General features: G+C 34.2%; 1 long non-coding RNA gene across 1 annotated transcript in view; it reads right to left on the bottom strand.

Annotated features, from left to right (window-relative positions):
* LOC101689272 overlaps window positions 1-15,364 on the bottom strand; it is a 177,281-nt gene extending 161,917 nt beyond the window's left edge. Inside the window, exon 1 of the long non-coding RNA XR_001181989.2 lies at window positions 15,295-15,364. This is a non-coding gene — a long non-coding RNA (uncharacterized LOC101689272). The remainder of the gene's footprint in view (window positions 1-15,294) is intronic.
* Window positions 15,365-15,881: the final 517 nt, after the last annotated feature.

Here is a 15,881-nt window from a genome sequence, read left to right as displayed (position 1 = left end):
CCATCTCCATTTTCTGTTTAATTCACCAGTAATTAGTCACCCAACCTCCTCACCCTCTACCAAGCTGATGAGTTGGTTATATTCTAAACTAATAAATATTCAATTTAAATATTGTACCATTCTCTTGATCACCCATATTCAATATTTTTATAATCATTCATAACTTTTTACCTACTTTTGAGAGCTTTCTATTGTTTAATTTGCTTCAAATCAAGTTGCTTTGAGTCACTTGTTTTTACTAAATATTATTTCCACCACTCTCCTATTTATTCTATGGTTCAAGTCATCTTATCTTTGAACTTTGAATCCTCTAACTAAGTCCATTCTTGATCTTAGGTTATTTCTTCTCTAAAAAGTTCTCAACACTACAGATTATTCTTCCCACATAACTGTAGTGATCAAGTCATATAGCGCTATTAAAAATTTATTTGTTTGTTTATTTATTTATTTTGGTATGAAAACTTTAATGCCTTACATGACATGATATATTATGTCAGACAGCACAAAAGAATTTTCACAGCCAGGGCTTGCTTGCTTTCTTTGTCTCAAATATAATTATGTATAATTTTATACATATAATATATATATGATATATGATATATGCCTTTCAAACATATTTTATGCCTTTCAATACTGTTCATATGTATTGTACATATTTGTTATCATATATCTGTATAATTAATGTGTGAGTGTGTATATGTATATATATATGCATATGTGTACATAGTGTATATATATAATATATTGTGCACCAAATTTCATGCCAAATATTATAATGACTATTGGGTTTTATTCCAGGCATGCAAGGTTGGCTGGATATTCAAAATTTAGTCAGTTGAAGAGGAGCAAGATGGCAGAGTAGAAGACTGAAATATCATCAGATCTCAGGAGTTCAGCTAGATAGCTATCAAACCATTCTGAACACCTACAAACTCAACAGGAGATAGAAGAGAAGAAGAGCAACAATTCTATGAACAGAAAATTGACTATTTTCTGGAAAGCAGGATGTACGGAGAAGTGAATCCAAAGCAACAGCAGATAGACCCCGGGGAGAGGGGCTGGATCCCAGCAAGTGAGAAAGCAGCAGAGCACAAAATCAGAACTTTAGAAGTCTGCTCCATGGAGGGACATGGCTCCAGAGGCTAAGTGAGGGTGGAGCCCTCGTGGGAACAGTGTGGTCTCAGAACCTGTAAGGACACCTAAAAACCAAGGGTGTCTAAAGTGGCAGAACTCCCAGGTATTGGAGCAGAGAAACCAGCTGCAGAAATGGAGCCGAGGAATGAGCACTCAGCTCAGGGTTACCTTAAAACATGATACAAGGCACAGCTGGGCCACTGCAATTAGAGCAGGAACCCCACAAGTGTCAGATCCAGAAAAACCCTCTCCTTCCTCCTCTGGGAGGAGTGGTGCAGAAGTGCACTATAGGAATCTGCTGGGTTTGGAGACTCCAAATGGAGCTGTGCACCAGAGATAGAAATGTTTGCTCACAGGCTAGGTGAGCTCAGAGTGTGGCCAGAGACCAGTGAGATTGGAAGGATAGACTGCTTTTCTCTGAGGGTACAATGATGGAGCCCCAAGTTCTTGGCTCCAGTGGAGCTGGAGATGGAAGGCCACTATTTTCATTCCCATCCTCCAAAGCTATATAGAAAGCATTCAGGGAACAAAAACTACTGAGCATGAACTCGAGGAGATTATTTAGCCTGGACCCTGGTAAGGGTGGTGCAATTCTGCCTCTGGCAAAGACATTTGAAAATCACTACAAGAGGCCCCTCCTACAGAAGATCAGCAAGAACATCCAGCCAAGACCAAGTTCACCAATCAATGAGAACTGCAGAACTCCAGAGCTAGGGGAAAACAACACATGGAAAAAAGAATTCATGGCTTTTTTTCCCATGATCCTTCAGTATATCAAAGTTAAATTTTCTAAATTTTATTTCTTCTTATTTTTTTAAAAATTTTCCTCTTTCCTATTTTAACATTTTTAACTATTTTATCTTAGTAATACCTTTTTAGAATCTTTTAAAATTTTCATTGTTATATAATATTCCTTCATTGTATTTAACCTTATTTTATTTATATATATAAATATATATATATATATTTATATATATATATATATATATATATATATGCTTTTTTTTCTTTCAAATTTTGGGATACAATTACTTCTAATGGATAAAAATATACCCTAAATCTAGCACATGGCTTTGTTCTAGTTTCCAGCCTGATCACATTCTTCCTTTTTTTTTTTCTTTTTCAACCACCTTCTTAACTTACCAATTCCTTAGTTAAATATTTTTAAATTTTCATCTTTACAATCATATTCTATCCCTTCATCAACTTTACCCTTATTTTTTATGTATATAAGTTTTTCTTTCTTTAAAATTTTGAGAGGTAGTTTTTTCTGATAGGCCAAAATACACCCCAAATCAAGTGCGTGGCTCTGTTCTATTTCACAAGTCATATATATATATTTCTTTTTTTCCTCTTTCTTCTCTCCCCAGTTCTGGGTCCCTTCTGACTTGGTTAGTTGTATATTTTTCTGGGGTCATTGTTACCCTTTCAGTATTTTGTTCTCTCATTCATCTATTCTTGTCTGGATAAAATGACAAGGCAGAAAAACTCACCACCACCACCCCCCCCCGCCAAAAAAAAAAACAAAACCAAACAACAACAACAACAACAAAAACCAAGAAGCAGTACTGATGACTAGGGACCTAATCAAGATGATCATTAGTAATATGTCAGAACTAGAGTTCAGAATGAAGATTATCAAGGTGCCAGCTGGGTTTTAAAAGAGAATGAAAGATATTAGAAAATCCTTTTCTGGAGAAATAAAAGAACTAAAATCTAACCAAGTTCAAATTTTAAAAAAGCTATTAATGAGGTTAAATAAAAAATGGAGGCTCTTACTGCTAGGATAAATGAAGCAGAGGAGAGAATTAGTGATATAGAAGAACAAATGATGGAGAATAAAGAAGCTGAGCAACAGAGAGACAAACAACTACTAGATCACAAGGGGAGAAATTGAGAGATAAGGGATACCACAAATGAAACAATATTAGAATAATTGGGATCCCAGAAGAAGAAAAGAGAGAGGGACAAAGGTATATTGGAGCAAATTATAGTAGAGAATTTCCCGAATTTGGTGAAGAGAACAAACATCAAAATCCAGGAGGCACAGAGACCCCTCTCAAAATCAGTAAAAATAGGTCCACACCCCAACATCTAGTAGAAAAACTTACAAGTCTTAGTGACAAAGAGAAAATCCTGAAAGCACCTCAGGAGAAGAGGTCTGTAACATACAACACTAGAAATATTAGATTGGTAGCAGACCTATCCAAAGAGACCTGGCAGGCCAGAAAGGACTGGCATGATATCATCAGAGCACTAAATGAGAAAAAAATATACAGCCAAGAGTACTATATCCAGCGAGGCTGTCACTGAAAAGAGAAGGAGAGATAAAAACCTTCCAGCACAAACAAAAATTAAAAGAATTTGCTAACACCAAACCAGCCCTACAAGAAATATTGAAAAGGGTCCCTAAGCAAAGAGAGAGCCTAAAAGTGACCAGAAAAGAATAGAGTAAATACACAGTAACAGTCACCTTACAGGCAATAAAAACAATGACACTAAATTCATATCTTCCAATAGTTACCCTGAATGTAAATGGGCTAAGTGCCCCAATCAAAAGACACAGGATATCAAAATGGATAAAAAAAAAAAAAAAACAAGACCCATCAATGTAGCTTTCTACAAGAAACTCATTTTAGATCCAAAGATACCTCCATATTTAATGTGAGGGGGTGGAAAACAATTTGCCATGCTAGTGGAGATCAAAAGAAAGCTGGTTTAGCAATCATTGTATCAGATAAATTAGATTTTAAGCCAAATATTATAATAAGAGATGAGGAAGGACAACACATTATACTTACAGAGTCTGTCCAAAAAGAAGATCAAACAATTTTAAATATCTATGCTCCCAACATGAGAGCAGCCAATTATATAAATCAGGTAATAACAAAATAAAAGGAACACATCAGCAATATACAATAATAGGAGGGGACTTTAACACCCCTGTTACTGAAATGTACAGATTATCTAAGCAAAAGATCAACAAGGAAATAAAGGCATTAAATGACACACTGGGCCAGATGGACAGCACAGATATATTCAGAACATTCTATCACAAAACAACAGAATACACATTCTTCTCACATGTACATGGAACATTCTCCAGAATAGATCACATCCTGAGTCACAAATATGGTGTCAACCAGTACCAAAAGATTGGGATCAATTCCTGCACATTTTCAGACCACAATGCTCTGAAACTAGAACTCAACCACAAGAGGAAAGTTGGAAAGAATTTGGATACATGGAGGTTAAAGAGCATCCTACTAAAGAATGAATGGATCAACCAGGAAATTAAAGAAGAATTTTTAAAAAATTCATTGAAACAAATGAAAATGAAAACACAACTGTTCAAAATCTTTGGGATACAGTAAATGTGGTCCTGAGAGGAAAGTATATAGCAATACAAGCATTTCTCAAGAAACAAGAAAGGTCTCAAGTACACAGTCTAACCCTACACCTAAAGGAGATGGAGAAAGTAATGCAAAGAAAGCCCAAACCCAGCAAGAGAAAAGAAATAATAAACATCAGAGCAAAAATCAATGAAATAGGAACCAAAAGGACAGGAGAACAAATCAACAAAACTAGGAGCTAGTTTTTTAAAACAATTAATAAAATTGATAAACTCCTAGCCAGACTTATCAAAAAGAAAAGAGAAATGACCCAAATTAATAAAATAATGAATAAAAGAGGAGAGAACACAACCAACACCAAAGAAACACAAACAATCATAAGAACATATTATGAGCAACTGTACACCAGAATATGACAATCTGGAAGAAATGGATACATTTTTAGAGACTGAACCAGGAAGAAATAGAAAACCTGAACAGACCCATAACCAGTAAGGAGATTGAAGCAGGCATCAAAAATCTTCCAAAAAACAAGAGCCCAGGACCAGATGGCTTCCCAGGGGAATTCTAGCAAACATTTTTGGAAGAATTAATACCTATTCTCCTGAAACTGTTCCAATAAATAGAAATGAAAACTTCTCAACTCATTTTATGAGCCCGGCATTACCTTGATCCCCAAACCAGACAAAGACCCCATCAAAAAAGAGAATTACAGACCAATATCCTTGATGAACACAAATGCAAAAATTCTCACCAAAATATTAACCAATAGGATCCAACAGTACACTAAAATGATTATTCAACACAACAAAGTGGGATTTATTCCAGAGCTGCAAGGTTCATTCAACATCTGCAAATCAATCAATGTGATAGAGTACATTAATAAAAGAAAGAACAAGAACCATATGATACTCTCAATAGATGCTGAAAAAGCATTTGACAAAGTATAGCATCCTTTCTTGATCAAAAGTCTTCACAGTGTAGGGATAGAGGGTACATACCTCAATATCATCAAAGCCATTTATGAGAAACCCCCAGTGAATATCATTCTCAATGGAGAAAAACTGAGAGCTTTTCTGCTAAGGTCAGGAACATGGCAGGGATGTCCATTATCACCACTGCTATTCAACATAGTATTAGAAGCCTTAGCCACAGCAATCAGACAACAAAAAGAAATTAAAGGCATCCAAATCAACAAAGAAGAAGTCACACTGTCACTCTTTGCAGATGATATGATATTTTATGTGGAAAACCCAAAAGACTCCATTTCAAATCTGCTAGAACTTGTACAGTAATTCAGTAAAGTTTCAGGATATAAAATCAATGCACAGAAATCAGTTGTATTTCTATACACCAACAACAAGACAGAAGAAAGACAAATTAAGACATCTATGCTACCTAAAGCAATCTACACATTTAATGCAATCCCTATCAAAATACCATCAACTTTTTCAAAGAAATAATCCTTAAATTTATATGGAGCCAGAAAAGACCCCAAATATCCAGAGGGCTATTGAAAAAGAAAGCCAAAGTTGGTGGATTCACAATTGCAGACTTCAAGCTCTATTACAAAGCTGTCATCAAGACAGTATGGTACTGGCACAAAAACAGACATATAGATCAATGGACTAGAATAGAGACCCCAAAATAGACCCTCAACTCTATGGTTACCTAATCTTTGACAAAGCAGGAGAAAATGTCCAGTGGAAAAAACTCAGTCTCTTCAATAAATGATGTTGGGAAAATTGCACAGCCACATGCACAAGAATGAAACTGGACCATATCCTTATATCATCCACAAAAATAGACTCGAAATAGATGAAAGACCTCAATGTGAGACAGGAATCCATCAAAATCCTTGAGAAGAACACAAGCAACAACCTCTTTGGCCTCACCCACAACAACATCTTCCTAGAAACTTCACCAAAGTCTAGGCAAGCAAGGGCAAATATGAACTATTGGGACCTTATCAAGAGCACAAGTTTTTGCACTGGAAAGGAAACAGTCAACAAAACCAAAAGACAACTGACAGAATGGGAGAAGATATTTGCAAATGACGTATCTGATAAAGGGCTAGTATCCAAAATCTATGAAGAACTTATCAAGTTCAACACCCAAAGAACAAATAATCCAATCAAGAAATGGGCAGAGGGCACGTGGGTGGCTCAGTGGGTTAAAGCCTCTGCCTTCAGCTCGGGTCATGGTCCCAGGGTCCTGGGATCGGGGCCCGCATCGGGCTATCTGCTCAGTGGGGAGCTCATTTCCTCCTCTCTCTCTGACTGCCTCTCTGCCTACTTGTGATCTCTCTCTCTGTCAAATAAATAAATAAAATTTAAAAAAAAAAAAGAAATGAGCAGAAAACATGAACAGACATTTCTGCAAGAAAGACATCCAAGTGGCCAACAGACACATGGAAAAGTGCTCAACATCACTCGGCATCAGGGAAATACAAATCAAAACCACAATGAGATACCACCTCACACCAGTCAGAATGGATAAAATTAACAAGTCAGGAAATAACAGATGTAGGCGAGGATGTGGAGAAAGGGGAACCCCCCTACACTATTGGTGGGAATGCAAGCTGGTGCAACCACTCTTGAAAACAGCCTGGAAGTTCCTCAAAAAGTTGAAAATAAAGCCACCCTATGGCCCAGCAATCTCACTACTGGGTATTTACCCCCAAAATACCAATGTAGTGATTCAAAGGGACACATGCATCTAAATATTTATAGCAGCAATGTCAACTATAGCCAAACCATGGAAAGAACACAGAGGTCCATCAACAGATGAGTGAATAATGAAGAAATATATACACACACACACACACACATACAAACACTATGCAGCCATCAAAAGAAATGAAATCTTGCCATTTGCAATGATGGAACTAGAGGGTATTACACTAAGCAAAATAAGTCAATCAGAGAAAGAGAGTTATCATATGATCTCTCTGATATGAGGAATTTCAGAGGTAAGGCGGAGGGTTGTGGGAGGTTAGGAGGGAAAAAATGAAACAAGATGGGATAGGGAGGGAGACAAGCTATAAGAGACTCTTTATTTCACAAAACAAACTGAGGGTTGCTGGGGGGTGTGGGGGTAGGGATAGGATGGCTTGGCTATGGACACTAGGGAGGTGACTACAGTGAAATGTGTAATACTGATGTTTCATAGACCTGTACCCCTGTGGCAAATAATATATTATATGTTAATTAAAACCATTTTTAAAGATTTAAAAAAAACAGTGAAAGAGTAGAGATAAAGATGAGAAGAGAAGATAAAGTTATCATGCATCTTATTTTACTTATAGTTCTATTCAAATGTTTCTTTTTCCTTATAAAACACTTATTTTTTAAAGAAAAAAAATTCTGTCAATTCAATGTCAGTCAATGTCAATTGACGGAAAAAGAAAAAAACAACATAGAATCATCTTAGTAGATGCAGCAAATAATTTCTAAACATTCAATATTTATGATAAAGAACTTCCAGTGAATAGGATTAGAAGAGAATTCTTTCAATCTGATAAAAATCTTCTATTAAAAACCTATAACTAACTTAAAGCAAATCATATTTAATAGTTAAATACTGAATGCTTTCCCAAGGATCAGAAATAGGATTATTATATCCACTTAAACTACTCCTATTCAAAACTGTAGGGGATAGACTCCTGGGTGGCTCAGTCAGTTAAGGGTAAAGGGTCCCATCAGCTCAGCTCATGATCCCAGGGTCTTAGGACTGAGCTCCACATTGGGCTCCTTGCTTAGGGGAAAGCCTGCTTCTCCCCCTGCCTGCCATTCTCTCTGCTTGTGCTCTCGATCTCTCTGACAAATAAATAAAATCTAAAACAACAACAACAACAAACTATAGTGGAATTCTTATGCAATGTATTAAGAAATTAAAAAAAAAAACATTTAGAGTCAAAAGAAAGATGCAACTTTTTTTTTTTTTTAAATTTGCAGATACGAGATCATTCTAGAGAATTCTATAGAATATAGAAAAGAGGTACTAAAATGAATAGGCATATCATGGAACTATGGAACCAAAGAGAGAGTCCAAAAATAAATTCATATGTACCAGATAGCCTTTAAGATAGCTTGCAATGATTTTTTTTTCCTTCAGATATTCACATCCATAGGAATCCCTTCTTGAGTATGGGCTATACTATTGCCTCATTTCTAATTAATAGTAGTGATGAGATATTTCTTCCAATATTAGGTTGTAAAAAAGACTGTAGCTTCTTTCCTGGGTCTTCTCTTATAAGTGGATCTTCCATTTTGGAGGGAGAATGCTGTCTCTGTGGATAGGTCCACCTGTCAAAGAACTGATATCTCACTAACAGCCATGTTAGTGAGCTTGGTAGCAGAGCCTCCCTTGTTTGAGTCTTGACTAATTCTCTGAGCTACATTTTGATTACAACCTTGTGGATGACCTGAGCCTGACTATTTATAAAACTGCTCTGGTTGGGGCGCCTGGGTGGCTCAGTGGGTTAAGCCGCTGCCTTCGGCTCAGGTCATGATCTCAGGGTCCTGGGATCGAGTCCCGCATCAGGCTCTCTGCTCAGCAGGGAGCCTGCTTCCCTCTCGCTCTCTCTGCCTGCCTCTCCATCTATTTGTGATTTCTCTCTGTCAAATAAATAAATAAAATCTTTAAAAAAAAAAAAACTGCTCTGGATTCCTAACCCACAGATTATGTAAGATAATAAATGTTTAATGTTTGCAGCCACTAAGTTTTGTGGTAATCTATTATATGACAATGGATAAGTGACACAATATAGATGGTCAATTGATATTTAAAGATGTCAAGACATTTCAATGGAGAAAGTATGATTTTTTTCCTATAAATCAGGTTAGGATAATGTACATTTGTTAAAAAAAAAAAAAAAAAAAAAGAAGAAGAAGAAGAAGAACCTAGATCCTCACCATACACCATGTGAAACAAAACTAAAATAGAATTCTAGACCTAAAATTAAAGTCTAAAACTCAACAATCTCTAATCTAAAAGAAAATCTACCAAAATAAATTATCAACTTTAGATTGGATGATAATTTCTTAAATAGAATAGAAAAAAAAAACTTAAAAGAACTACTGAATAAATTGGGCTTCATTAAGTTAAAAATTTATGCTCCTTGAAAATCACTTCAAAATTTAAAAAAAGACACAGACTGAGAGAAAAGTATGAGCAAAACACACATCTGATAAGGGACTTGTGTCTTGAAAAACTCTTTAAACTCAATAATAAGGAAACCAATAATCTAATATTTTAAAAAATAATTAAATATTTGAACAGACACTTCTATTCAAAGATACCAATGGCAAATAGATATGAACAGATCCCCCCCTCCTCATTAGATATGAAATGGACACTAAAACTATAACAAGAAATCACTCTACACATAAAAAATGGCTCAGCAAATAACAACTAGGCGGTAACAAGTCCTAACAAGGGAAGTCCAACCATAATTCTTGTGCATTGTTGGTGGGAATGTAGATTGCACAGCCACCTGGAAAACAGTGGAAGACTATAAATACAGCAATTACATTACTAGTAACTTGTCCAAGAAAATATGAAAACGTAAGTCCACACAGAGACCTTTTTTTGTGAATGTTTATAGTTTATTTACAATCACCAAAACTTAAAAGTAACCCAAATGTCTATCAATAGATAACTATATTTAAGAAATGTTCATTTTTACAAAAGAGTACTATTCAGTGATAAAAAAGGAATGAACTGCTGATATATTCAGAACATGGATAAACTTCAAAATCATTGTGCTAAAAGAAAACAGCTAGATATCAAATTCTCTATACTATATCATCCTGTTTATAGGACATTTTGGAAAAGATAAAGTCATTTCCACGGGGTTAGCAATTCCCTACAAAGGAGAATAACTGCATCTTTTTGTGGTGACAAAAATATTCTATACCTTTATTGTGGTGATGGTTATATAACTATTTCTGTTTATTCAAATTCATCTAATTATACATCTAAAATAATGAATTTACTGTGTGTAAAATAACCTAATAAACTTGACATAAATAAGAAACTAGAGAATAAAAGAAATATGTGTAAAGAGTTAAACAACAGAACACAAAAATAAAATCATAAGAAAATATGAAATTTGAATACTTAATTTAAACAATTTTAAGTAAATTTAAAAGCAAGAGACTGAGAAAATATTTCAACATATAAAACAAGATAAATTTCTAAATATATGAATAACCTCTATAACTCATTAAAAACATGAAAGCTCAATAGAAAAATAAATGACTGAATGGTAAGAATGGCCATCATGAAGAAAAAAAATCAAGTAGCAAAAAATACTTCCCCTAAAGTCCCCTAAATACTGAGATCACAATTAATCAGGGAAATGAAAATAAATATAAATGTAAGATATATTTTTCACCTCTGTTGGCAAAATTAAGTTTGATAAGACTCAGTGTGGAAAAGAAAAATATGTTTTTTTTTTTTTTTAAGGAAAATCATGGTCATTCTATCTATGGCAGCATACATTGGTACAGTCTTAGCAATTTGGCTGTCTATATCAAAATTGTAAGCAAATATATTTTGAATCGGTAATTTCAAACCCAAGATATATATCATAAAGAAATACTTGAACAAGGACAATAAATCTTTCTTCAACTTTGTATGTAATAGAAAAATGTTGAAAACTTTAAATTGTCCATATATATGTAAATATTTTAAAAATTATAAACCCTATATTAAAGATTATTTATATTCATTAAAAATAATGTCATATCTCTATAACTATATGGAAAGTTGCCTAAGATATGTTGCTAACAGAACTAAAAGCAAGTCACAGAATAATCTTAGATACCTTACTTGCTAGAAGAATTATTTTGATACAATACCTAGTTTTCGAAGTCATATCTGCAAAATGGGTATAATATGACTATCTCTGTCAACTTGAGAAATTGACCTATCATTAATATGATAGGACATAAAGCAGGAAGATTGGGTTTGAGGATGACAATATGTAAAATCAATGATTTTGAAGATTAGAATCTCTAATCTTAGATTCTAATCTCCAAAATCAAAGAGTAACGAATCATGGATACACAGGATATATTTAAGTTTGTGGCAGTGGATTAACTGGCCTGGAAGATTGTGTCTGCTGAGAAGAGGCTCAGTAGTTTCCCTAGGCCTTGCCAGTCAGGTGTGGTCCATGTCACCAGCAACAAGAGCATCTTTTGAAAGCTAGTTTGAAAGGAAAAATCTCCAGATCCATCCCAGATCTGTTAAATCAGAATCTGCATATTAACATACTTTTTAGGTGATTTGTAAACACAGTAAAATAATAAACACTACCCCAGAGGACACCAAATCTTGAGGGTCAATTAGTTAAGAAAAGATCAGCTTATAAGAGAGAGATGTAAGCTAAGTATTGGGCTGCATATTCCATGATATTTATAGTCAACATGGTGAGAGGAGTCATGAAAAATCCATCAAGGACTTATGTTCCTTTTTTTAAGAGAAAAATCCTGGTGGCACTAAATATTGTTCTTTTTCCCTCGTCCACCCTAATCATGTTTATTGTGCTTCTGACACCTTCCATTATCCTTTCCACAGCTCATTATTTTAGTAGAAATTGTGCTGCTCTCTTCACACTGAACATGATATTGTCTCTGTGGCACCAGCAGCAACTTTGTGTTCATTCATATACACATATTAAAGAGTGGATTATCATTAATTATGCACTAAAATGTTCTTGGCAACAGACTAAGTGACAAAACATTTGCTTTTGTCAGAGTTCTATTAGGTGAACCCAAGTTGAACCATGGAGAAATATGACACTTTTCTTTATTTTAATTTGTATCACAAGGTCAGGATCATGACAGTGACTCTATTTTGCACATTATTTTCTCTATCATTGTAATGATGCTAATGGAATTCTTTTAACTAAACTCTTTCATCAGGTCTACAACCTATTTATTGCATATTAAGAAAAAATTTTGTGTTAACATTACTTTATCTACTGAAGGTTCAATTCAATAAAAAAATGCTTTTCTGAAGAATATCATTGGTTAAAAGAGTTTAAATGATGGTATGTTTTTGCTGTTTACAGCTAATTCAAGTAGAAATTGGAACAAATAAAATTATAATAATATGTCTATATAAGTTCTAATTATGGATCAAAGAAACACTTCATTAATAAACAGCATATGTTATAAGTTGCATTTGATTATAGAAGTGATTGGAGACCTAGAGCTTACTTTTAAGTATGCATAAAAAGAAGAGCCTTATAAAAAGTTTTTTCCAGCGGTAAATCTAATGCTAGTTCTTGTGCTAATATAAATTATGGTATAAATTTTCTATTGATGATTAGTTCTGCATCATTAGTAATTTTGAACAACTTCAGTATAGGTTCTCCTGGTATGTGGTTGACTCTCAGTAAGTAGCATACTATAGTTATCACACAGTTCCCTGTGTAAAAATTCCTTGAATTAAGAAGTGAATTAATAAAAAAACAAGTATGATATTATTTGCTACTAACATTTCTATAACTAAACTAAAATGTAGTTACAGAAAAGCAGCGTGACTAGGAAAATATGCCTGATACTTTAGCTCATTTTTCAGGGCTAGGCTATCCTACAACTAGATAGAAAAGACCTTATCTATTCACTCTACATTTATTTATTCAGTCTCTAATGTGTTATTTTATGTTCCTAAGAAAAATAGTATTGTGTGAGATTGGTATTTGTATATGATTTATTTTGCTTATTCATTCTTTTGTTTTTTAAGTATATTTGTTACATTTAAATACAGTTAAACTTAAGCAGAGTTCTTGGAGTCTATAATGAGGAGAGAAATGAGAATAAAACTGTACTTCCAGACTCTGAGTATGGAGTTTCTGGAAAACTTACAAATTTCTATTGACTAAATTCCTATATTTATTGAGTTGATATTATGTAGGTTTATTCACATGCACCTTCATGGGAACAATTAAACGAGACTTTTTTCTTTACTTCTGCCCAATCACAATGAATTTCTTGAGCTTCACTGTAAAACCAGAATAGGAGAAGATATTGGGTGAAATACCTGTATGTTAGACTAGCAATTCAGAGAGCCCTCTATAATATGAATACCTCCATCGCAGCAGACTAACCAGAACAACTATAAAAAGTGTCACACACACACACACACACACACACACACCACATACACACATAAATATCTTACATTAGGTGGATACATGATAATGGACATCGTGTATCTTTGGATGGATAGAATGGATATTTGCACATTGCTTAACCTGATTTATATCTCTGATAGAATGTTTCTTTATATAGTAATATGAGAGAAGCTGCCAAACTTTCCATTAGAGTAACAAGTTCAACATGTTAACATGGAAACAATCACTGATAAAGAAGTTATATTGGAGGGATGAATTCTATTACAGTAATAAATGACTTAGATTTTCATATAAGTGTCAAATCCATCAACAAGTAAAGAAGGATTCTATTATCAATACGGGTTTTGATTACAGATTTATAAATGGCTAAATAAAAAGTTAGGAAGTTGAATTTGTTAGTGCCAACCCTAGACTGGCCAAAGTCAAAACAGGCATACTGTGAATTTGTTATATTTCTGTGACACTACTTTCCTTATCTTGTTTATATACTGCTATCTTTCAAATAGCCTCAGAGCCTCTTAAAATACCCTGTCCTGCGGGATTGCCTCTGGTGGTCCAATAGGGGGAGGGGTTCCTTTCCTCAGCATCACAAGGTACTAATAACACTTTCCCAATGCCCAGCCTTGCCATCCACATCCCATTAACAGATACATTAACTTTACACCCATAGGATCAAACTTTATTCTCATGAGAGTAAATATTATAATATGTAAGCATTATGTACACACTTGTTGTGGCATTTATATTGCACAATATTACTTATAATACTACCTTTAGATATTGGAACAGTAGTTTCCCAGACTTTTCTAAATGTCCTTACCTAAATGCAAAGGGACTTTCAAAATTTCTCAAAATATATTTTGAGATAGCATCTATAACAGCTGTATTAAAATGTATTCAGTTTATATGAATGATACACATAGAAAATTACCAGTTATTTTGACAATAATCTTATAATTTTACATGAGTTTATTTTGGTTGACCATTAAGGGAAGACATGTATCAGAACCTCTTCCTTTTTTTTTTTTTTTTTTCCTGTATTCAGGCAAGTAAATCTTAGGGAATTTTACAAAGCTTTCACAATTTTTCTACAGGTTACATACCTGTTTTGGTTAGTTTAGTTACTTACAGCACTGTATTTAGACTAAGATTCTAACCCACATTAGTCATGTTGCCTATTTTAGGGCTCTGGGTCAAGCTTCCCCACGCCAGCTTTATTTAGGTGTAGTTGATAAATAAAATTGTAATATATTTAAAGTGTACAACACAATGACTTGATGTATGTATTTATTGTGAAATGATTACCATAATCAAGTGGTAGCCGACCCATCTGTCACCTCACATAGTTACTTTTTATTTTCATCTTTTGGTGAGAACACCTAAGAGACTGGCTTTTAGCAAATTTCAAATACACAATACCGAATTATTAACTATAGTCCTCGTTATATATTTGACCCTCAGAAATTATTCATCTCACAATACAGTCCAAGCTCCTCAACGCAGCTCGATCCCCACAAGCTATATATCCCAACGAAGACCACGAGAATCACATGTGAAAATCATATGAGTGAGTAACAGTCCATGTCTGAATGTCTAAACGACAACTATATTAAGTATTTCTTCTCCATTAAAGGCATAGACAAATAAAGGTGCACTTACATTTCACATTGCAGATCCAGGCTCAGAAAAGAATTTCCTTTATTGACAGGTGTTCTCAAGTTATGAGGCCATTATTACAAAATTGATTCTGAAAATTAAAGCACAAATATTAAAGCAATATTTTCTCTTATGTTCCCCACTATCTCCTCTAAGCAGCATTTAAGTTCTAGTTATAACACTTGAATGGAGAGTATGCATTCCCAGAAAAAATTTTTATTCTGACAAACATACATACAAACATATATGTGTGTGTGTGTGTATATATATATAAATTATATATAACATGAATACATGCCTATCCACATGCATATGGACAATGGAGAGTTGGGGACCTACTGTGCATATGACTACAAAGGAAAACATAAGAATTGTGATTCATGTATATTTAAAAGAGCACATACAAGGATTTAACTCCCTATATTATATAACTTCAGGAACATAGGTATTCAGTCTTTAGTCCATACTTTTTTTTTTTTTCCACGAGCATCCCATTTTTCTATCAAAGGGAAGCCAAATGAAAGTAAAAGTTACAGAATGCTGGTTTATAATTAGATGTTTTAGGAGTCGAGCAAGCACTCCACATCACC

This window comes from Mustela putorius, unplaced genomic scaffold (genome assembly GCF_011764305.1).
Source record: "Mustela putorius furo isolate JIRA1106 unplaced genomic scaffold, ASM1176430v1.1 tig00000759_pilon_pilon_pilon, whole genome shotgun sequence".
Taxonomy (NCBI): Eukaryota; Metazoa; Chordata; class Mammalia; order Carnivora; family Mustelidae; genus Mustela; species Mustela putorius.
Note: the sequence above shows the minus strand (reverse complement) of the source record. Positions and strands in the feature narration are given on the sequence as shown.